The 23,842-nt window shown below is 37.2% G+C and overlaps 1 pseudogene; it reads left to right on the forward strand.

Annotated features, from left to right (window-relative positions):
- Positions 1-20,595: 20,595 nt before the first annotated feature.
- Positions 20,596-21,973, forward strand: LOC123816410 (annotated as a pseudogene).
- Positions 21,974-23,842: the final 1,869 nt, after the last annotated feature.

The following is a 23,842-nucleotide window of genomic DNA, read 5'->3' on the forward strand; positions in this document are numbered from 1 at the left end:
TAACTTGTAATGCATGTAGTCCCAAGCCTGTTCAAGATGTCTGGAGACCATTCATTATCTACTGTGTGCTTGGTGAAGTGTTGATCATAGAGAATCTGGAGAGAGATCAGAGGGATTCATTTTGGGAAGAGTTATAGGCAGTAACACCATCTGGCCCTGATTGGTTGTTGGAGAAAGTAAGTACTGAGCACATCAGTATACACATATTCATTATGTAATAGTCATTTATTAAACACTCTCAGGCACATTACATACAGCTTCCCACTCTATATTCACAATGACCTTATAAGGTACTACTCCCCTCGTTATACAGCAGAGGTACAAATGATTGAAGCACAAAAAGGCAAAGTCATTTGCTATCCAAAGCATGTGTTCTTAATAACTTTTTATGCTATCTCCCAATTCTATGTATCAATAGTTATACTAATAGCTAAGATTTCAGTTCTTAATATTATCACCTTAATGTGTTGAGGAAAATGTAAGATTTTTTTTTTAGTTGAGCTTTTAGACTCAGGTTGTTTATTTTAAATAGGCTGACAGGTCTAGGTGAAGAGAATAAAATTGAGTCAAATACAAATGCCTTGTCTCCTCTGTGCATAACGGGGACCCAAGGCTGGTTTTTGGTGTAATTGATTAAAGAGATAATACATGTGAAAATGCTAAGCATAATGCCTGTCACATAATGGAAGCTCAAAAAATGTTAGTTTACTTTATTTTACATCATAGAATTATATAAATTAAATCTTGTATTAGAAAGAGACTTAGAAGAAAATTGTATAAAGAGTCTAAAGAATGTTTTAGATTTTCTTTAAAACTTTCTTTTAAACACAGGCTTTAAAAAGATTTTAAAAACTTATTCCTCTCTCTTTTTTTTTAAATCACCTCAAATTTAGGTCTAGACATTTTACCTATAAGTTATTTGTGTACTTACACACTTCCTTATATTAAGACCAGAAGTATAGGATAGGGATGAATTAGAGAGGGTGAATCCAGCTGTATCTTGAGTTCACTGAACATCGCAGATGATTTTTCAAATGTTTTGGGCTTTCTGAAATCCAAAACAGGTTTCATCCAAGCTTATATGCTTCAGTTTGGAGTATGTGCAATTTAAGGGAAATTTAATCCATATGTTTCTGATTCGTTTACACTTAAATAGTCAAAATATTATTTTTAATAGCTATTTGATGCCCAAGTAGCCTTTTAAACCTTTTAAATGCACTTTTGGAAGATTGCGTTCTCTTGAAAACAGGAAGTCATGTCTTTTCAAGGACAGAAACTAGTCCGTTGGTGCTGGGGCTATTTTGGGTAGTAGATTTAGGTCCTGAAGCTTGAAATTTACTTGGCTTTTATTTTGGTACAATTGTTTTCTGTTTTAATTCATTCCATCATTCCTAGTTAATTGTGTAAAATGGCTACTTATTTTTGCAAATATTTCATGTGTGATGAAACTCATTTTGTGTTTTTTTTTTCTTTCTGTTCTTCACCAGCGAATTCTGAAAAATAAATGAAAGTATTTGATTTCCACTAAAACTATGCAGGGCTTCAGCTGAGATACGAACACTGTCTTTTACCTGCATGCCTAGAGGCTGAGTGAAATCAGGGTAGCCCAAAAGAAATTAGGCAACACACCTTGCAAAAGAAACAAATCATGAGGGTTTGTAGGAAAAAAGGGGGGTTAATTGTTTTTACTTATTTTGTGAATTCGTTTTAAAAGGGCAAGACACTTGCTGAGAGAAATTAAAGTATCACAGGTTCTACTTCTCTCTCCTTAAGAAATATATGCTGACTGAATGAATAAGTATAGTTTTTTCTTACATGCATATTTTCTCATAGAGCCATTTCTACTTCAAAGCATTTACAAATGTTTATTATTTGTAGTAGAGATGTAGATGACTGACAGGTGCTTAGTCGCTAGCTGTGTGAACATGGATATATCACTAAACCTCTATATGTACACTTCTTATTTATAAAATGGACTTTAGTAATAGTACCTAATTCATACTATTTTGTGAGGATTTAAAAGTTGTACATAAAGTCATTATTACAGAGGTTGGCAAATAGTAAATCCTCAGTAAGTGGTGGCAAAGAGAAATATTAAGCAAACTTTGAGGAAGGGGTACTTGGTATGTGTGAAGCACAGAGTTTTCCTGGGGACAAATAGTTGTACTTGGTTCTGCTGTTGAGTTAATCGCTCACTATTACTACATAGTCCTAAAAATTCTTCAACCAGAAGTTTATGTACAGCGATACTGAAATCCAGGTGAAGGGAACTTATACTGGAGGTCTAATGACTGTGGGTCAGAAAAGGCTTGAATTGCATCAGTAAAGAGGAAAAGGAAGAACAAAATGGTGTGCCAAGCAGGGACTACAGATGCAAATGCACAGCAGTGTTTCATAGTGTGACCTGGGTGCTTGGGCACAGTAAACTCTGGGTAGTTTTCTATAGCCCGACCATAGGGCTTGACTGAGATGTTTTCCAGCTGGTGATACATAATCATTGAAAAATTTAAGAAGAAGAATGGTATTATCAGATGTGGGTGTATTTCAGCAGTCAGTGAGGTACAAGAGCATTTGAGAGTCAAAAGGAATTAGCTTGAAGTTCAAACCACAAGTGGCAATAGTACTATGTCTCTCTCCATCTCTCTACGGATTTGGCTGAAAATCAGTGAAGAGCAGGGGGCTGTTGGATTTCCTAGGGCCTTTGGCCCAAAGTTCCTGTTTCTGCTGAATTAGTCCAATACATGGATCCTCGTCTTATCCTGTATGTATCCTTAATCTTCATCTTGTCCAACCAGATGTAGAATTTAGCTCCTTTCTTCCTCTTTGTTTCTCTCCTAATCCTTTAGGAAAAAAACACTTCATATTTATTCTGTTTTACTATGTAGACTACTCATAGGAGGAGAATATTTTTTTGTTTCCTGCCCAAACAAAGCCCCTATGGTGGAAGTGTGGGTAAGTAATGAGTCACAGAGGCTCAAGCTAGAAAGCAAGTAGACCAGGTAGGAGGCTATTATCAAAGACCAGGTATGGAGGACCTGAAGTAAAGTAGTGGCATTAGCAGGAGGAAGGATGAGGGAAGAATACATTTGAGATTTGAGATAAATGTGAGGTGGGACTCACAGGACTGGACTCAGTGGCTGAATCAACCTGGGGCAGTGGTGCAGGCGAACATGGCAGAGGAGAGTTGTGGAAGGAACTGGCAGCAGATGCAGGCTTCTGCTTTAAATGAGTATTTTGTTTGGGATATGTGAACAGTCAGAGGCAACAGTTATTATTGTCCAAGATACAAAAGCAAGTACACATTTTGCAAGAAATTTATGAGTCTAGTTTGGGGCAAGTTGGGTTTGAGGTGCCAAATGGAAATGTTCTTAAGGTACTTAGAGGTGTGTATTGGAATTTGGAAGTGTGATCCTGACTGAAGAAGCTAGGTTTGGGAGTGGATCTTTTAAGGACTGTGCTCAAGTACAAGCCTAAGAAACCCCACTACAAGAGCTTAACCAAATAATAAGCTTTTTTAAAAAATATATATATATTCCAAGAAGCCCAGAGTTGTAAGTCCAGGATTAGTTTGGTGGTTCCAAGACTGCACCAGTGTTTCAGGGTTATTTTTATCTTTTTGCTTACCATCCTGAGTGTCTTGGTCACATGAGAATTCAGGTCATGAGAGTTATTCAGGGAAGGCTCTTGAGGAAAAACTTGTAAGGGAAAGTAAGAGGAAAGATAGAAAAGGAGAGAGGGCAGGTAGTTTGACTAAGTAAATAATTAAAAGTGGGCCATACATGAGGCAATGGTGAGTGTCATAAACTGTGTGTTATGATTAATACCATTCTGTGAACATGTGGTCCAAGGAAAAAATCAAAAGAATGAATGAAGAGAGGAAAGAATTCAAGGAATTTAAGGCTATTCTTTCACATAGCTTGACTTTGAAAGAAAGAAGTGTAGGGAAGGTTGTTGGGGGGGAGAACATGGGTTAAAAGAGAATTTTAAATAGTGTCTTAAGAAATGTGTTAAAGGGAAAGAGATAGTACATAAGGGAATGTTGAAAATTTAGAAATAAGAGAAATTGGTCAGTGGAGTAATATCATAGAATTGGAAGGGAGTCCAGAGTACAGATGAAAAGATTAATTTTGGGGCACAGGGAAGGAAAACCTTTTACTGATTCAGGAGGGAAAGACGTTAAAAATAGGTAGGTTTACAGATAAATTCCTGATGGCAACAAGTGAGGAGTTGAGAAGTTTTACATGAATACATTCAAATTTATTTCTTCAGCAAAATATAGAGAAAAGTCATCCATTGAACATGCATGAGTGGAATAGGAGTTGCTGGTGATGTTAGGATGGGGAAAGGGTGCCGCAGGCTGAAGAGTGGTGGGAGTTTGGAACAGCCACTGAGTGGGATAGGGTAGATACTTGGTTAGAGCTGTCTGGCAGCATTTGAAGCCTCACTGAAGTTGCCGATCATGAATCCACAGTACAGTGGTCTCCCCTTACCCATGCTTTCCCTTTCCGTGGTTTTAGTTACTCATGGTCAACCACAGTTCACAAATATTGCATGGAAAATTCCAGAAATAAACAGTTCAAAAATTTTACATTGTATTTATTTTGAGTGGCATGATGAAGTTTCATGCTGTCCTGCTCTGTCCTGCCCAGGACAGGAATACTCCCTTTGTCCGTTGCATGTACACTGTGTATGCCACCTGCTGATTAGTCACGTAGTAGCTTTCTACACTCTCCAATGGACTGTTGTGGTATCATTGTGCTTATGTTCAAGTAACCCTCATTTTACTTAATAGTGGACCCAAAATGCAAAAGTAGTGATGCTGGCAATTTGGATATGTCAAAAAGAAGCCATAAAATCCTTCTTTTCAGTGAAAAGGTAAGTGTAGTACAGTAAGATATTTTGAGAGACAACATTCACATAAATTTTACTACAGTATATCATTATAATCTGTTGTACTATTACTTAGTGTTCTTAATCACTTACTGTATCTAATTTATAAATTAAACTTTATCATAGTTATGTATGTTTAGGGAAAAACATACTATATATAGGATTCAGTACTATCCTCGATTTCAGGCATGCACTGGGGATCTTGGAACATATCCCCCTTAAATAAGAAGGTGCTTATTGTAGCAGCAGCTCTAGTTGTGTGTCTTTAGTTGGGGGTAGCATCTGGGGGGATCAGCTGGGCTATTGAATCAAGAGGCATTATACATGTGATTCATTTTCTGCTTGTTAAATGCCTCTCAATTGTAGATCACAAAGGGACTACAGATATACATACATATCTGCACCTATGCCTAGGCAGTGGAATATAACACCATTGTTTGGTTAGGGTGGATTTAGGAGTCAGGTAGGAGTTTAGGCAGGAGTCAGGTAGGAGTTTAGAAGTCTCAACTTTTCTAGTGCTGGTTTCTAGTGCTGAAGCTATTTTGGATATGGTTTAGGGACCAAGTGAGGTTACATAGATGGATGGATCTTTATGGCTAGGTTTTATAAGACAAAAAAAGTTGGCCTATTTTCTGAAAGATCATTTGGGATATGATTTTGTGTACTTGATACTCGTGTGGCCCAGAGATTTCTAATCTATCCGAAATTCTGTAGGTGGATATAACTCTCTAAAACACATCACTGCCCAGAAACTTTCAGTGGCTTCTCACTGTTTATAGTATGAGGGGAGACCCCCCCAAAACTGGGAATTTATTTATGAAAAATTGTGTATTTATTTTCACTTGTTTAAACTTCAGTCACCTTTAAAGCGCCCTCCATTTAATGCAGCGCACCTATCAAGATGTTTTTTCCAATGCTCAAAGCAGTTTTTGAGCTTTTGAACTCATCAGTTTTGAAGTCTTTTAGTGCTTCTGCCATTTTTTATTTCACCTCTTCCATATTAGCAAAACATTTCCCTTTCAGGACTTTTTCACCCGGGGAAACAAACAAAAAAAGTCACTCTGAGCAAGATCAGTTGAATAGGGTGGGTGGGACATGGAGGTCATGCTGTTTTTGGTTAAACTGTTGAACGCTCAGTGTGGTGTGGGCAGGTACGCTTGTAAATCACCCATAATGAAATGGGCAAACACATTAAAAGAATCTTCAAAAAATTTTCACTAAATCTGAATGTAGCCTCTCACAACAATGCCAGCTAGTACACTCACACAGATGGATTCCTAGAACACTCACCTAGCAGGGGAAGCCTCTACTACAAGGGGCCTGCCCTCTAGAAGTTAATTCTGTTTTGGAAGCATTTGCCCTTGTATATTATGTTATCTTAGCCTGGTGATTTTAAGACCTTCTATAATTTGGCCTCAACCTACTTTTATTTATTTTCCCTCTGCTTCCTACACTCAGAAAGAATAGCTTAGTGGTGAAGAGCAGAGGCTTTGCATTTGTGCTTGAAGCCTAGCTTTTGAAATTACCAGCTGTGTGATTTTGTAAAATTTAACTCTCCTAGTTTTGGTTTTCTCACCAGTAATATGGAGATAATAATACATGTCTCATAGAAAGATGAGGATTAAATTAAATAATATAAGGTTCTTCATACAGAGCATGGAACACAGTATATCTACAATACTTATAGTACTTTATTTAGTTGACTCAATGTACACAGTTTGGACACTGTTCTAAATATTTTGTAAACTCATTTAATTCTTGTAACCATCCTATGAAATGGGTAATATACTTGTTCTAATTTTATAGATGAGAAACAAAGGTAAAAGAAAATTGATGAACTTACCATGTTACCAGCTAATGAATAGGAGAATCATGTCTCAAACCCTGGGAGTCTGTCCTCAGAGGCCATGATCTTAACCACTGAGCCATGTTGCTTTCCAATAAATGGCAACTATTAAATTAATACTCTACTAACTCTTCCTTAAACACATTATGCGTATTTTTACCTCTTTGTTACTATTTATTTATTTATTGAGAGAGGGGAAGGGAGAGAGAAAGAAAAAAAGGGAAACATCAGTGTGAGAGAGAGAAACATTGATCAGTTTCCTCTCATACATGCCCTGACCAAGAACTGAACCAGCAACCCAGGCATGTATTGACTGGGAATTGAACTGACAACCTTTCACTTTGCAAGATGGCACCCAACCAATTGAGCCACACTGGGCAGGGTTCCTTGTTACTACTTATATAATTTAGTATGCTAGGAAAGCTTCCTTTCCTGTCCAAATCCTCTTACTCTTTTAGGGCCATTTCAATGACTGCCTCTTCCATGAAGCTTTCCATGGTTTCTCAGTGACCTATAATTTGAATCTTTGATGCTCATTGCCTGCATGATTTAGTTAACATTTTAAAATACTGTTTTGTAGTGCCTATGTTGCTATATTTTGTTATTTAATCTGTCTTCATTCTTTTTAAAGATTTTATTTATTTACTTTTAGACAGAGGGGAAGGGAAGAAGAAAGAGAGGGAGAGAAATATCAAATTTGTGGTTGCCTCTCATGCGTGCCTTACTGGGGACATGGCCCACAGCTCTGGCATGTGCCCTGACTGTCAATCAAACCAGTGACACTTTGGTTTGCAGGCCAGCACTCAATCCACTGACCCACACCAGCCAATGCTTAATTTGTCTTTGGTTTTAAACGGACAAAATTTGTGATGGTGGGAACAATGTGTTATTGTCTTTGTGTCCTTAGCACTGTTGAATGGGGAACTCACTGAACTTTGTATCAGAGACTCAAATTCAAGTCACAACACTGAATAAGTATCTTGAACAAAGACATATTACTTGACTTCTTTGAACCTTAACTATGTCATTTGCAAATTGGGTTTAATAACTTATTTGTCTTAGAAAGTTATTGTGGAGATTAAATGAAATGTATATATGAAAAAGTTGAGGCTCTATGTGTACCTCTATTGAATTCAGATTTGTACTGAAGTATGAAGGGCCTGGGTCTCCAGGTTAGAGAATAAAGGTAATGGGAGTAAGGATACAAACATACATGAAAGGAGAGGTTACCTTTTTACTTAAGGTAACCTCTGTCTATGCCTTTAGTATATGAAGACAGGCTAACATTCTTTAGATTTATATTTCTCACAAACACATCACTGACTAGTGCATCTGAAATTCCTCTCTTGGCTCCAGGGTAAAGAATTCTGGCCAATTTTTCCTCATAAGTTAAACTTGAACTTAAATTTCCTACCCACAGAAAATATCTATCCAAAATTTCACATGACTGACATGTAGCAATTTAAGATTTCTCTAACCACATAATCATGGATTCCTAAATAGTATGTGAAAGTTCTTGATTCTTATTAGGCTTTCTGTTATAAGTCCAGCTAACTTTCACATTTTTTCTTTTCTTGATAATTCTACCCACATAAACCATCAGTTACTAAATTCTCTTTAGAGTTTATGATATCACTTATATCTCAGGTATCTGTCACCTTTCTGTGTCATGATTCCCGTAATTTAATCTTCCTGTGGCCACTTGCTATTTTTCTTTCTATCTTATTCTGATGGCAAATTTCTTTGTTTCTCTCTGGGCTTTATATTCTTATCCATCTCTGTCTTAACATAAACAAATTCTGTAGCCTACATGTCACGGGAATGAAGTGGTGAAAGAGCCAAGAACTCAGCTGCCAGTGGAAGAGTTGGGGATGAGCTGGTTAAGAAAAACTTTAAAAAATAAGAGACATAAAACAACCTTGGAAGAAAAGAATTTGAGTTGTGGGTAGTGTGTCTTTTAGGTAGCACTTAACTTAGAAGAAATACTACTTTTGTTAGGACCTGCCTACCTTAATTCCCCCCATGGTCTATAATTATATATGTCATTTTCAGGCCTGTCAGTCCAGTGAGATTTAGAGTCAGTTTCTCTCTCTCCCCCTTCAACCTCCAGATCCCTCACAGGACCTGAGAAAGGCCCTCCTACAATTGTCTAAGGACCTAGAGAGTGATTAATGTGTTAGAGGCCACTGTCTTGTGCTTTAGAACCCTACATCACCTCTACCACATGTGACTGGTCTGCTTAACTGACCCTACTCAGGCTCTGGTACTTAGTTATTTTCTGTTCACTTCTTCTTCCATGGAATATGAAGCCTAGTCTTGAATTCTAGACCAAAGGCTGGAGATCCTGACCTCCTCATTGTATTTCAGCTAGCCAATTTCTCTATTTTTTAAAAGATTTTATTTACTCATTCTTAGAAAGTAGGGGAGAGAGAAAAAGAGGGAGAAAAACATCGATGTATGAGAGAAACATTGATCAGTTGCCTTGACAGGGCACCAGGCCCACAACCCAGGCATGTGCCCTGACCAGGAATTGAACCAGCAACCTTTTACTTTGTGGGATGATGCCCAACCAAGCTACACAAAACATGGCTAGCCAATTTCTCTAGAACTGAGTCTTAGTTCTCCTTAAACTATTTCACACCTGAAAGTGATGTCAGCAATATGATGGTATGGGAGTTTCTAGCCCATGTCTTATTCCAGAAACATAGCTTTGAACAACTATTCCTGTACAAAAATACTTTAACAACAGCTAAGGACTCTTGATGAGAGTTAATAGCACCTGAGTGGAGCAGAGAATATGAAAAGATGCTTTGAAGAGGGTAGAAAAGATAGTTTCACATTGCCCCATCACTCCTTCCCCAAGCCCGGGCAGCCCAGCAAGAAAAAAAAAAACAGCCTTCTTTTGGGGAGAAAGAGAAAGGTAAGTTCCTAACTTTACCATAGACCGCAGCACTAGTCCACACCAAGACCTGGCTACCTCCATTGGCTCTAAGCAGCTCTCATAGCCCACTACAACACCAGGCCAACCCCCATGGATCTAGACTGCAAACTAGCTACTGTGGGCTCCTGACCCTTCTCCACGCTGGGCTGGTTATTGTAGTCCCAGGCTCCTGGCAAGGCCCAACACCATACTGACAGCTACTGACCTAGACTCTGGGCCAGAAGATCACAAATAACCCAGGAAATATGGAATCAACAAAGGAAACTAATAAAGCTTCAATGACAGACACTAAAGAAATGAAGATCTATGAACTATCTGATAAATAATTCAGAATGGTTTTCTGTAAGAAACTCAGAAAACACAGGCAGGCAACTAAATTAAATTATAAAAGCAATGCATGAACAAAATGAGTTTAATAAGAAATAGAAGCTATTATGAATTCCAAACAGAGATTCTCTGCAATGACTGAAGAGTTCACTCGATAATTCAATGGAGCTTCAATAACAGATTTTACCAAACAGAAGAAATAATTAGTGATCTTGAAGACTAGTTATCTGAAATCAGTCAGAGCTGATTCCATAAAATCATAAAAAATCATAAAATCATAAAAAATAATGAAAATGAGTGAAAAAAGCATGTGTGAATTTTAGGATACTAATGAGAAAAATAATTCATGTGTTATTGGTATCCCAGAAAAAGAAGAGTGAGAGAAAGGCAAGAAAGCATATTTAAAGAAATAATGGCGGAGACTTTACAAATTAAAGAGAAATTATGTCATTGAAGTTCATGAAGCTCACTCTAAAATTTCAACCAAAAATGATCTTCTTCAGGACACATTACAATAAAATTGTCTAAAAATCAGGGCCCAGGAGAGAATGTTAAAGGCAGCAGAAGAATGAATTATCCTTTTATACAAGGGAAACTCCATAAGGCTCTCAGTGGATTTCTTAGCAGAAACCCTGGCTGATAAGGGGGGATAACATATGTATTTAAGAAGGTGAAAAGAAAAAAAACTTCCTAACAAGAATAGTTTATATGGGAAAATAGTTCTTCAGAAATGAAGGGAGGATAAAGACTCTCAAGCAAACAAAAATTGGGAAAGTTTTTCAACCCTAGACATGCCTCTCAAGAAATGATGAAAGCAGCTCTTCAACTTGAAATGAAATCACAATTTTGGTGACATGAAAACATATAAAAATATGAAACACACTGGTCAAGTATATAGTCAAATTCAGAATACTCTACTACTGTGGTATGCTGGTGTGTTAATCATTTTAACTCTAGTAGGTTAAAGAAAAAAGTATCAGATATAATTATAGCTATGATAATTTGTTAATGGACCCACAATATAAAGAGGTAAATTATGATATCAAAAGCATAAAATATGAGAGGAAATGCTTGGAGTTTTGTATGTGATCAAAATTAAGTTTTATCAGCTTAAAATAGACTGTTATTATCTATTAGATTATTTTTGCTAAGCATCACAGTAACCACAAAAGAAAAATCAACAATAGATACACACAAAACTCATAAAGAAGGGAATTAAACATCCCACTAGAGAAAAGTCACCAATTTATGAATTAATAGAGTGAGAGAAAGAAAAAACAAGGAACTGAATTAATGATGTTTTAAAAGATGTTTAAAAGATGACATTAGTAAGTTCTTACCTGTTAATAATTATCTGAAATGTAAATGGCCTATATGTCAAATCAAAAGGTATAGAGTGGCTGAGTGGATAACACAAGGCCCAACTAGAGGATGACTACAAGAGACTCACTTCAGTTTAAGGGCACATATAAACTCAAAGTAAAGAAAAATATCAGATGGAAACCAAAAGAGAGGAGAGGTAGTTATACAGGATATAAGGCAGTTGTTCTTAAATATAGTTTAATTTTAATAGTTCAGAGAACTTTTAAAAAATGCTGAAGACTGGGTTTCACCCCAGACCACTTAAATCAGAATCTCTAGGAGTGAGCCCAGTCATCGTTATTTGTTTAAAAGTATCCCAGATGGCCCTGGCTGGTGTGGCTCAGTGGATTGAGCACTGGCCTGTGAACCACAGGGTCACCAGTTCGATTCCCAGTCAGGGTGCATGCCTGGGTTGTGGGCATGTACCCCCAGTAGGGGGTATGCTAGAGGCAACCACACATTGATATTTCTCTTCCTCTCTTTCTCCTTCCCTTCCCCTCTGTCTAGAAATAAAATAAATGTAAAAAATCTTTTAAAGTGTTCCAGATAATTCTATGCACAGTTGGAATAAAAAACCTTAGTGTGACTAATTGTTATAATACTGGACCCCAGAGAATTATGTCTCCCTGTGTCCACACACACAAACAGGTGATGTCTGTTTCCCCATCTTGACTGTAGGCCCCCTTTGCTGACTCTACATGGGAGAGCATAGCATGTTGATAAGTAGAGGTAAGGTCAGGAGAAAACCATCCAGCTAAACCTGGGTGAAATAGTGAGAAGTAATAAAGTGTTTTTTAAAAACCATTTAGTTTAAGGATGGTTTGTTAATTAAGCAGAGTCTAACTGAAATACACTACTATGGAGGATTTCTGTCATAAGCTATGACCAAAAGAGCTGCTTTTGGTTTTGTTTCTGTACCTCGATTTTTATTACTGTTACAAGAACCACTCTAATAATTGCCTCTGAAGCACTTTCTCTTGCCCCAGGATTCTCTTTAGAGTCTATTACTACTGGTAGAATAGAAAAAGAAAAAGTTCATGTCCTTGTAAAAATACCTTCTTGTTTTTCCCTGGGTTAATTGTTCAGTCTGAATACCAAATATTTTCTTTACAATAATAAAGATCAAAGGAACCACCTGCCCTTGGGACCATGGCTCCCGAGACGTACATAACACTGCATGTGTATCAACACATCCTGAAATGTGCTCAGACTCAGTTTCACACATGAAAGTCTAGAATTAGCAAGATGGTCACATGTAGTTTAACCCAGGAACAATTGATGTCTCCAGTAAATTTGCTTGGTGTGGTACATGTAAAAGAAATGTAGTTTGCACCTTTGCTATGCTATTAGTGATGAAAATTCTATAAATTTACCTTAATACTAAGACCAACTATTTTAACAGGTCTACATGGAATGTATTTCTTGTGAAATCAAGAATGAATGAAAACAACAGTTGTCTATATTATCATTTGGTAGGTAACTCTGGGTTGGTGGGAGTAAATGTCCTGGACCTGGAGTCCAAAGACATGGCATTGACACTCAGTTACTTTGCTTACCTATTGTGTAAGACTGAGCAAGTCACTAAATATTTTTTCTTAGTTGCTTTAAAATTGAGGTAAAAATAACTATTGCCAGATTATATCTAAAGATCAAAAAATATAGCGTATATAATATCCCTTTGTAACCTTTAAAGCTTAATTTAAATTTAAGATGTTATTTCTCTCAGTACAATTATTGGTATGCTGTACTGAGATAGCACCAGGAAGGAATAAATAAGGAAAAAATTCTTTGACAACAGTTGAAAAAAGTCAGTCACATTCTTGTAGCACTAGGAAAATGATAACTTTATATGGCTTCACAGTTTTTTTAAATCTCTGAATCTTAAAGCACCTTGAAGAATACTTTTATTAATTTTTAACCCCCCCATGAAATACATTTCCTCCTTAAACTTCATTTTAAAGGCAGTACCTTACCAGGATGTATAACTTTAAGTCTAACCCACTAAGGGCTCTCAGATTTGTGCATGAATAAAGAGGAGTTCTGATCCTTTTTTATGTTGTAATTTTTGTGTATTATTTAAAATATGCCAGTCTCTTGATCTTGCCAGCCTTTCCCAAAGCCTGTCCCTTGATGCTTTGATGCAGTGAAAATGCCTGAGAAGCTCAAAGCTCAGACAAGTGGCAGTCTTTTCATTCCCTACACATTAGGGATACAGTTTGGAGATAACTTATTGATCGGTCTCCTTCAAGTGTCTGAAAGATGCCCATGGCAAATATGCGAACCAGATTCCTATACTGCCATGGTCAAATTCTGACTGGAATTAGAGCCCTTGCAGTCTGCACTTTATTCTTTGGCTCCCTTACTAGCACTCAGGATTTTTGTTGTTGTTGTTTTTCTTTTGTCTTACCAATGGTAGTCTACTGATATGAATGAACTAATTAATGGGGCTTTCAGCCAAGACCTGTTTTGGTATTAGGAGATGTAGTTATAATTATCTTCTGTATTTTTCTGGCTTCTTTTTCAAGGATTATAGAGAGCTCTGCATATATTATGTAATCTTTCTAAGTAAAATGATCTAGATTATGTTTTTATATTAAAAAAATTTACCCTTAATCTCAATTTCTACCATTCTATCCTCCATCATCTTTATTCATCATACTGGTATTTAGTGACCTAATTTTTTTCCATGGATGTTCCAAATTGTTTGCTTTCCCATATTAAAATAAACCTGATTTCTGTCTTTTTTCTCAAATTCTGCTCTTAAAAGAAAAGGCATCTATATTTATGGACAATTAATGCGTATTATGTCCTAGTCCAAAGAAGTGCTATTTCAGGTGAATTTCTTAGTTGAAGAGGACTGGTGTGTGGGAAGGAATGATCTCTTTGGGAGCCATGTGGACCTTTCGCTATGCTTCAAAATAAGCCACATAAATATTTTCTTTTGCATACAAACTGCTTCGATAATCTCTTTTAGAGAGGAAGTATTTGTTGCAAAGTCTTTGTTAGGGCAAAGAAGGCTTAGGGACAGTACAGATTGGTAACATGCAAAGAAAACATGAGCTGAATTTTGGTAGATTCCAATTCTGATTATTGCTTATGGCCTAGTATCTGCTTTTGATAGTCTGTCTTACAGAGACACCACTACCCATGCTGAAACTTTGGTCAGATAATCAGAATACTTTAAATTTGAGGCTGCCACACGTTTATCAAACTGATCTTTCTCTATTAGCGTTGCTGAATGATGCCCTTTTTAACTCAACACATTATTGTAAGGACTTTTCTGTATTAGGCCAGTTGAAAAACGAGCCACAATTTTTCCTGAGGATTTTTTTTTCTCTATTAGAGTGACACACATGGACATGCACTGACAGAAGTCCTTGTTTCTGAATTTCTGTAATTATTAATTCAGTGGGGTATGAAATATACATGTGCAGGTGACATGAATGGTTAAAACACCAGTAATGTTTACTTCACTTACAAATGTTGGGCCTTTTCCCCTAAGACTCAAATTTACCATCAATCTACTTGCCACAGGGTTGTACAGTTTCACATAGGATTATGCTTCCATGGATGTCTTCCAGAGCTTATTTACAGGAGTCTTAAGCAGAGGTCACGCCGGCTTTTCTAAGAAACTTTCTGGAAGAGAAGACCATAATTGCCCCCTTCCAGGAAACTGGTATTCATCAAGAAACATTTGCTTTTCATGTCTTCCCTGGTGGACATCAGTGGATTTATCAGGTTGCTGTTCAGGGTCTTTCCAATTCTCTTCTATGTTTTCTTTGCTTCCATCTGTGACTTTCTTTGAAGCATTTTTCCTGATTGACTAGAGGTAAGTCAAACTAAAACTTAGAAGGAAATAAACATTTGTTATAAAATTACCCCTTAGAAAGAAGAATTTCTTAACATAGTATTATAAAATAAAATTTCTAAATAAAAGATACTTTGGTGTTTGGACTTAATTGGCACTTTTCTCCTTTGCTAGAATTGTTTATCAGAGTGACAACAAACAGGTGCTGGAGCAGGCATGCCCCAAGTTGGCAGATGGCTGCTTTTGCAGTTTAATACGTGCTCCTTCAGCAGTTTGATGTGGCAGAAAGAGAGAGTCTGAACTGTGAAGGTGGAAGGGACTGGGTTTGAAGCTGTGTTCTGCTACTTAGTTGTTAACCTTGGTCAAGTTAGTTAATCTCTCTAATGCTATGCTTCTTTCTTTGTTAAAAAGATATTAATAATGTCTATGTTATCAGATTGCCTTAAGAAATAAATGAGAAAATGTAAATGAATGTATGTGGCACATGTCAATCTTTGTGAGTCCCCAGTATATGTTCGTTATTTTTTATTCCTACTATACGTTGGCCAGAGTAATGTGGCATTTTTGCTTAATGAGATAAAATAAAATAATATATAGAAACAAATAATGAAACATGCAAATACAAATTTTGAGTCATTTTGTACTTTGTAGAATACCTAATTAACTCAGGGATCCCAATAGTTATATATAAAATGCTACCATATTCTTGTGAGATTGAAAAGCAAGAGTAATAAATTCATTCATTTGCACTTTTTGGTCCAATATTTATTGAGTGCTATTATTTGTTAAGTGCTTTGCTAGATATTAGAGACACAATGGTGAGGAATATAGGCATGGTTTCTGCAGTTGGACCGCTAGGATATTTTCAGTTTATAAATAGAAAAAATTAAGCAGGAACACACTTAAGGAGCACTGACTTTGGATATCAGTTAATATGTAATCCCTGGTATCATATCTCAAATGGGACCGATCATCATCTTTTAGCCAATTAATTTTCATAGTTCTAGTCAGAATTGGACATTTTTCCTTAGGCTGTGCCTGGAAACTTCACGGATATGAGGGTATTCTTTGTTTTTCAACCATTACAAGGAAATTTAACTGAGGTTTAGCTCAATTATAATTTTAGGACAACTTACCATAATATTAAAATAAAGACCTATTTTTCTCTCCTAATAAAGCAATATTGACCAAAGCCAGTTAGAACTGCAGGAACAGAATACATTTACAATTTTCTTTCTAAAAAGATCTACCTGATTCTTACCCCCAGAAGGAAAACTTGGGCTGTACTTTTTGCTCCCACTAGAACACTGGCCCACCCCCTGGAATGATGAGAATGAGGTACACGTTCAAACTGCTGTTTAATCACTTTGTTTAGTACCTGGGGTGGGTTATGGTCTTAGGCCAAAGAATGGCTGACAATAACCACAAAAGAGAACTTTTCCCGTATGTGTTGTCTCGGCTTCTCTCTTACTTCTTTTATTTCTTTTGTTACTCTCACTCTCTCCCCCTCCTCTTTTTTTGTTTACTTTCTCTTCACCTATGATGCCCAGCAACTTAGTTTGTTGGAGCTTTGCTGTTGTGTGAGTTTTAATCATGTCCCCAGGAAGAGGGATAATTATTAAACCACTGGAAATTTAATGATGGGCATTTATTCCCCAACCTTAGTCATTTTGGTGTCTGGGGTTTGGCATGCCAGTCAGTGGAAACCAAAGTGGATAAATGTCATCAAACCGCACGTGATTTTCCAGTGATTTACGTGTGTTTGCTGTACTCCAGATGGGCAATTACTAATGCCCTGCTATGCCCTTTATTTGCAAGTCTTTCATGATCAAAATAACAAAGATTTGAAGCAAGTTCACCTCCCCACAGTGGTAGAAAACAGGTGTCAGTTTCCCCAATATGAAGTCACTTCTTTCTAATGCTCAGTTCTCCGATGCCGTTTCTTCTTGGGGGTACTTATGTCACAGATTTCCTGAGCTCCCTTTTTTTTAAAAAAAAAATTGTTTAAGTTGTCTTTCCTTTTAACTTAAGAATTCAAATTGCTAGAAAAAAGTTGGACTTCATATATTTTCCAATGGATTAGTATCAACCTTCTAACATGTTATGTATGTGCTTATTTATTATTTTTATTGTCTGTCTCTTCCCACTAATATTTAAGTTCCTCAAAGGCAGGGGATATTTACCTGTTTGGTTCAATAATGTATCCCATGTGTTTAAAACAGTGCCTGGCGCATATTAGGCACTCTTTTAATGTATGTGGAATAAATGCTGAGTGAATGAATGAATGCTATTAAGTGCTTAGTTGAAGACATGCCTAAAATAACTGTTTTTATAGATGAGAGAGACCTGTGTTGACATTGCCACTTTTCATTTGCAGAACCTTAGCAAGTTACTTAACCTTTTAAAATATCCATTTCTTTATCTGTGTTGTGGATATTTTTTGAAGATTAAGGCTAAAAGGTATCATTTAAATAGGATAATGTATAAGAAGTGTTTAACATGGTTCCTAGTGTGTATGGTCAGTGTTCAAGAAATTTTAACTGTTATGTAGTTTTTGCTATTCAATTTAGTGTTGTGCAAATGTGAGTAATATAGGACTATGTTCATGAAAGAAAGAGGTTCTTTAAAATCTTTGTTTTATTTTAGCTGAAGCTCTATTGGAATATCAATTAAATGAAGATAGGAAGTTTTCAAGTTATTTGTTCCTTGATGTATCTTGACAACCAGAACGATGCTGGGCATAGGTGCTCCATAACTATTTGCTGAGTGAATGATCAAATGTTCAAGATGGGGTTTGGCTCCACAAGCCCAACCTTCTGAGCCCCAGTGATAATCAGTTGAATTAATGGAAGAGATTTCAAAATGCTGTTCTAAAAATACCTCAGTGTTTTCATTGTATGGAAGAAAAGAACACAGAGGAACTTTTTGAAAACTAAAAGTGAAGAGGAGGAGAAACTGGAAATTAGCTAGAAGATCAGGCCATGCAGAGTTATTTTGGGCAATTCAGGATCAAATGGACTTATTTTCATATCAGCCTGTTTGGCTTGCTAAAAGACCTGGGCCTCCAATACTTAATTCCACTTTATATTGTATAGGTTTTGTCCAAAACAGAGAATTTTCTTTAATCTTAGCCTCTTTTAGGTGAACATCTTGGTGGCAGGCATGTAGATTTGAGGAGAAAAGATATTGTATATTCACTGGTAAATATACCTTTGTGGTCCCTGTGGCAGGTCTGGGCTCTGAAACACCACAGTCCGAAGGGTGTGCTGAAATGTAGATCTTCCATGAAGTTAAAGCAAAACAAGTCCTCGATCTGTCTCTCTCCTTGCTAATTCAAGTCCTTCTGCTAAGTGACTACTTTGGTGGACCCTCTATTGTATTTTCAAGTGATTAGGGGGGTTTTCAATGTTCTATTTGTAAATAAATATTAACTGGCAATTCTCCATGACTACTTTAAAAAATTTCATTTTGTTAAAACAACATTTGATGGGATCATTAACTAAATTTCTCAGAAAAAATCTACATCAGGCCATTCACAAATGCATGATTTTGACATTTTCATTTGTGTTTTTTAGGCTCAGGTTTTGGTTTTGTTATTTTATAGTCTTACAAACAATTCCTTTGCATTAAATTTTAGCAATCAGAAGTATTACTATTGTTATCCTTAATGATAAGTATTTTAAATGTATGCTATTATTTTATTTTTATTTTCTCTAATATTATTTTATTTTAAAGGATAAAACCTGTTAAGTAGATGTTTTGATATAAAACCTTTTATGTCAGTACATTCATTGTTAAAGCTGGCATGAAGTCTGAAACTTTTCCCAAAATAAAGATTCTGAATACTTTTAAAAATGTGTTCACAACTGTAATTTAAGACAATGAGAGTTTCAGATAAATTTGAAAATATCATGTCCATGTCATGTGGATAAATGTAAATAATAGAGAGATATGGTTCCTTGGGATGGCCAATTTTAAGAAAAATTTCTGAAACTGTGACTTATGTTGCAATTGTAGAGAGATCAAACAGTTTTACCAACACTTAACTGTTCATACAGTTTGAACCAACTTCTAAAAAACGGAGCCTGCAAATACTTTCCTACACTTACATTTTGAGGTTTTTATTGTGTTTTCTTTTGTGTGTGTGTATTTTTCAAAACGTATTTGTTTTTAGTAAGTATAAGAAAGCAGAGAGAGTTTTTAGAAATTTTCAAGATACAGACTGGAAAGGACACAGAAGTGTAGAAATGATGTAATTTACACTCTGGATATAGGACAGTGTGTGAGGTTTTGAGGACTATTAATCCCAGGGTGTTAGATGCAGTGCGCTTGTAGCCTGTGACTCCACCGAATCCAGTCTTTATTAGGAAGGGCAGTTGTCTTGAAATCAACTTCCTTATTTTCTGCATTGACGGAAAAAGTAGACAGTCTGGTGACAAGAAAAACAGATCTGTACTTATAAAGTTTGAAAGTTGTTTTTCAAGAAGGAGAACATATCAGCGTTGCTCCCCCCTCTCCCCCTGCTCTATAAATAGCTCCTGGCAGGCAGAAACAGCCCTGATTGCAGGAGATGAAGGGAACAAGCAGCAGGCTCTAGTGCAGAATCAATGGCACGGTGCCAAGAGCTTCATCAAATGAATAATAGCTTCCACTTGACAATCAGTAAAGTGCCTCTTCTCTTACGGATTTAGTTTTTAATGATGATTAGAGAGGATGGGCCCCTAAAATTTCTCTGGTAGAAATGACCTCCTATTAATTTCTATTCCTTGAAATGCTGAATTTCAAAGCTATTTTACAGCTGCAAAACCAAAGGCACTGACATAAAGGAACTATTATCTTTGTAATTGTAACAACAAGTACTAAATTTGTCATTGATTAACAGAGACTTTTTAACTTCATGATCCTTTGTTGGTTGAGTTTCCTATTTGGAGCTCTGCTGATTTACTTGCTTTGAAAGTCAAATGTTACATTTGAGACCCAACAGCTATCAGAATAATGTCCTTTGTTTTACTATAGGGGTGGGCAAAAGTAGGTTTACAGTTAATACAAATAAATAATACAATAATTAATAGATAATACAAGAATAACCTCTGTTTCACACACTCACAAATGTAAACCTACTTTTGCCTACAGAAAACTTCCTTATAAATCTTACACTGATTATTTATTATGCAATGAAAGTGAAGATCAAGTTAGAGTTTATTAATTCTATTCAGTGTTTTCTTGTCTATGCAGTAACAAAAAATTCTAAACAAGTATGCTTTAAGTATATATAGAAATGCAACCTTTATTAAGCAAAGAACCTCATCAGAATTTAAAAAAAAACTCCTAACCCATTTTTATCTGTGTGTGTGTATAGGAAGTATATTTTCCAAGATGAATTAAATATAGAATTAAGAAAGGGTGGACTGCAGCTTCAACATGAGTCTCAGCTTGTCACCTTCCTCCCTGAACAACTTGAGCTCCAGCACAAGCTCCAGCTTCTCCACAAACTACCGGACGCTGGGCTCCACGCAGTCACCTAGCTACCCTGTCTGACGGCCAGCAGTGTGAACAGCATCTATGCAGGTGCCGGGGGCTCTGGTTCCCAGGTCTTGGTGTCCCACTCTACCAGTGTGCCTGGAAGCTGGGGATCTAGGAGCCTGGCTGTAGGGATGGCTGGCATCTGACAGGGGGCATCCACAGTGATAAGGAGACTATGCAATGCATGAATGACTGCCTGGCCTCCCACCTGGAGAGGATGAGAAGCCTGGAGGCTGATAATCGAAGACTGGGGATCAAAACCCGGGAACACCTAGTGAAGGAGGGACCTCAGGTCAGAGACTGGAGGCATTATTTCAAGACCATTGAGGACCTGAGGGCTCAAATCTTTGCAAATTCTGTGGACAATGCCCACATTGTTCTGCAGATTGACCATGCTTGTCTTGCTGCTGATGACTTCAGAGTCGAGTATGACAGGGAGATGGCCGTGTGCCAGTTGTTGGAGAGTGATACGAATGGGCTCTGAAAGATCCCTAATGACACCAATATCATTCAGCTGGAGTTGGAGACCAAGATCGAGGTTCTCAAGGAGCAGCAGCTGAAGAAGACCCATGAAGAGGAAGTAAATACTCTATGATTGCCAACTCCAGGTTGACTGTAGAGCTGGATGCCCCAAATCTCAGGACTTCAGCAAGATCATGTAGGAACTCTGGGCCCAGGATGATGAGCTGGCTTGGAAGAACAGAGAGGAGCTTCATAAGTACTTATCCCAGCAGACTGAAAAGGGCACCACAGTGGTCACCCCACAGACTGCTGAGATAAGCGCTGTTGAGACGACACTCAGGGAGCTAAGACTACAGTCTAGCTGTTGGAGACTGATGTGGATTCAGTCCAGTTGGATCTGCAGGCCAGTTTGTAGAATAGCCTGAAGGAGGTGGAGATATGCTATGCCATGCAGATGGGCCAGCTCAATGGGATCCTGCTGCACCTGCAGTCAGAGCTGGCCCAGACCCAGTCAGAGGGGCAGCACCAGGCCCAGGAGCATGAGGCCCTGCCGATCATCAACGTCAAGGTGGAGGCTGAGACTGCCACCTACTTCAGCCTACTGGAAGAAGGGGAGGACTTCAATCTTGTTGACACCCCAGACAAGAGCCCCTCCTTACAAACCATCCAAAAGACCATGACCTGCAGGACTGTGGACGGCAAAGTGGTGTCTGAGGTCAAAAACACCAAAGTTCTGAGTTCAAAGTTAAAGGCAGCAGAAGTGGGGCACTGCTTGGCAGGGCAGGAGGCTAATAACAAGTTCAGAGTTCACTGAACATTAAAAAAAAAAAAGAAAGAGTGAAGATGTTTATATCAGTATTAAGCAAAGAGACTATAAGTCTACTTTATCACATTAGGTTATTAATTATAAAGTCACAGGTTTTAAATATAACCCATGGATATCTCAGTCTTGTGGCATTGTATTGTGTTTTAAACAAAATTTTGAATGCAAAGAGCAATTCAAAGAAAACACTGACACTTTAGAGTGGTTTCTGTTTAATTTTCTTCATATTAAAAAAACATAATGAAATGCCCACTTTAATGGTTTATAGATTTGGGATGGCTCTGAAAAGCCATGGATTTCATACTGTTGAATTATATGAAATTCATGCATTATAATATATAAGAGTTCACAAAACTTATGAAAATATTAAAAATAGTTTAAAAGTTTGGAGGAAAATATCTATTAAGAATTAAAAAGTTTGCCAACTTTTGATTCTGGAGGTTGCCCAGTGATGATCTTTGTAGTTCTTCAGTTTTCTCCAGAGAAATGAGAATGTAATGAGTCTGTTGCTTAATTTTCATGTAAAGGACTTCTTTCTGAATTAAAATGTCCTTTCTTTCATGAAATAATACTTTTAGTTTAACTTTTAAATGTCTTCCCTTGTTAAAATAAAAAAATTGGCAATCATCTGTGGGTTCCATGTTCACTTAAAAAATGCCATCCTGTGAAATGCTAGTTAATGCATTTACTAGCCTAACAGAAGTTAGGAATTAGTTGGCAGAGCCTTGTCTTTTGTTATATGAGCTGGTACAAAGCCTCTGTCATAACTGCAGGCCAACCAGTTGCATGAGGAAGGAACATGAAAAAATAGCAAGCTATGACACTCAAAGAAAAATAAAATCATTAAATATTCTTGTAATTAGGACATAAATTTCAGAAAAAAATCATTCAAGAATTAAAACAATAGGATAAGGCCCTGGCTGGTGCAGCTCAGTGGACTGAGCGAGGGCTGTGAACCAAAGTGTCACTAGTTTGATTCCCAGTCAGGGAACATGCCTGGGATGCAGGCCAGGTCCCCAGTGGGGGCCACGTGAGAGGCAACCACACACTGATGTTTTTCTCTCTCTCTCCCTCCCTTCCCTTCTCTAAAAATAAATAAATAAAATATTTTTTAAAAAAGTCCTAACAAAAAATATACTAACATTTCTAACATTAGGGAATGATAATTGTGCTACTATATCACTAATTTCTCAGTGTAGAAATGAAATAAGTTTGTACTTTATTAAAGTAGCAGTATCCTGGTATGCCTACAAAACTGAAAGTATATTTAAAGGATTTTTTTCTTTTGAGAAGGCAGCATTTCTTTGAAGTATGACTTAGTTTCTATATTAGCCATCCAGGGAAGAGAGAGGTCTTTCTGTGGGGAAATTAGGATTGCCTGAAACAATTAAAACTATTGAAAGGGAAAGTTTGTGAAGTCCTAGGAAGAGTAGAATGGGATGTTATATCGAATTGTTGAGTCACGGGCTTCCTAAGGACAAGTCTGCTATCCTGAGACCACAACTTTTATTCTGCAGATGGGATATATGTATTTTACTATTTAATAAGTCCTCTGTGAAATGTCTGACTTGGCTCAAATGATCTAAATGGATTACTTGAGACTCCAGAGTAGTTAAGGAAGGCATGCCCCCAGAGGCCAGCCTGAGGGTGCCACTAGGACCATAGCAAGCGACCTTCAAGAGGATCAATTGAGTCAGAGGAGCAGAGTCATATTACTTGCTAAGCTTCTTCTTCCCTCCAGGAAAGTTTCCTTTCAGTGCTGGTCTTGGAGCTGGCTACATGATTTGCAGAACTCAAGGCCAATAAAAATATGGGGCTCCTGGCAGGGGAAGGGAAGTCAGTCTCTCCTTTGCACAGAAC

This window comes from Phyllostomus hastatus, unplaced genomic scaffold (assembly GCF_019186645.2).
Source record: "Phyllostomus hastatus isolate PE091 unplaced genomic scaffold, TTU_PhHast_1.1 phas_contig_209, whole genome shotgun sequence".
Lineage (NCBI taxonomy): Eukaryota > Metazoa > Chordata > Mammalia > Chiroptera > Phyllostomidae > Phyllostomus > Phyllostomus hastatus.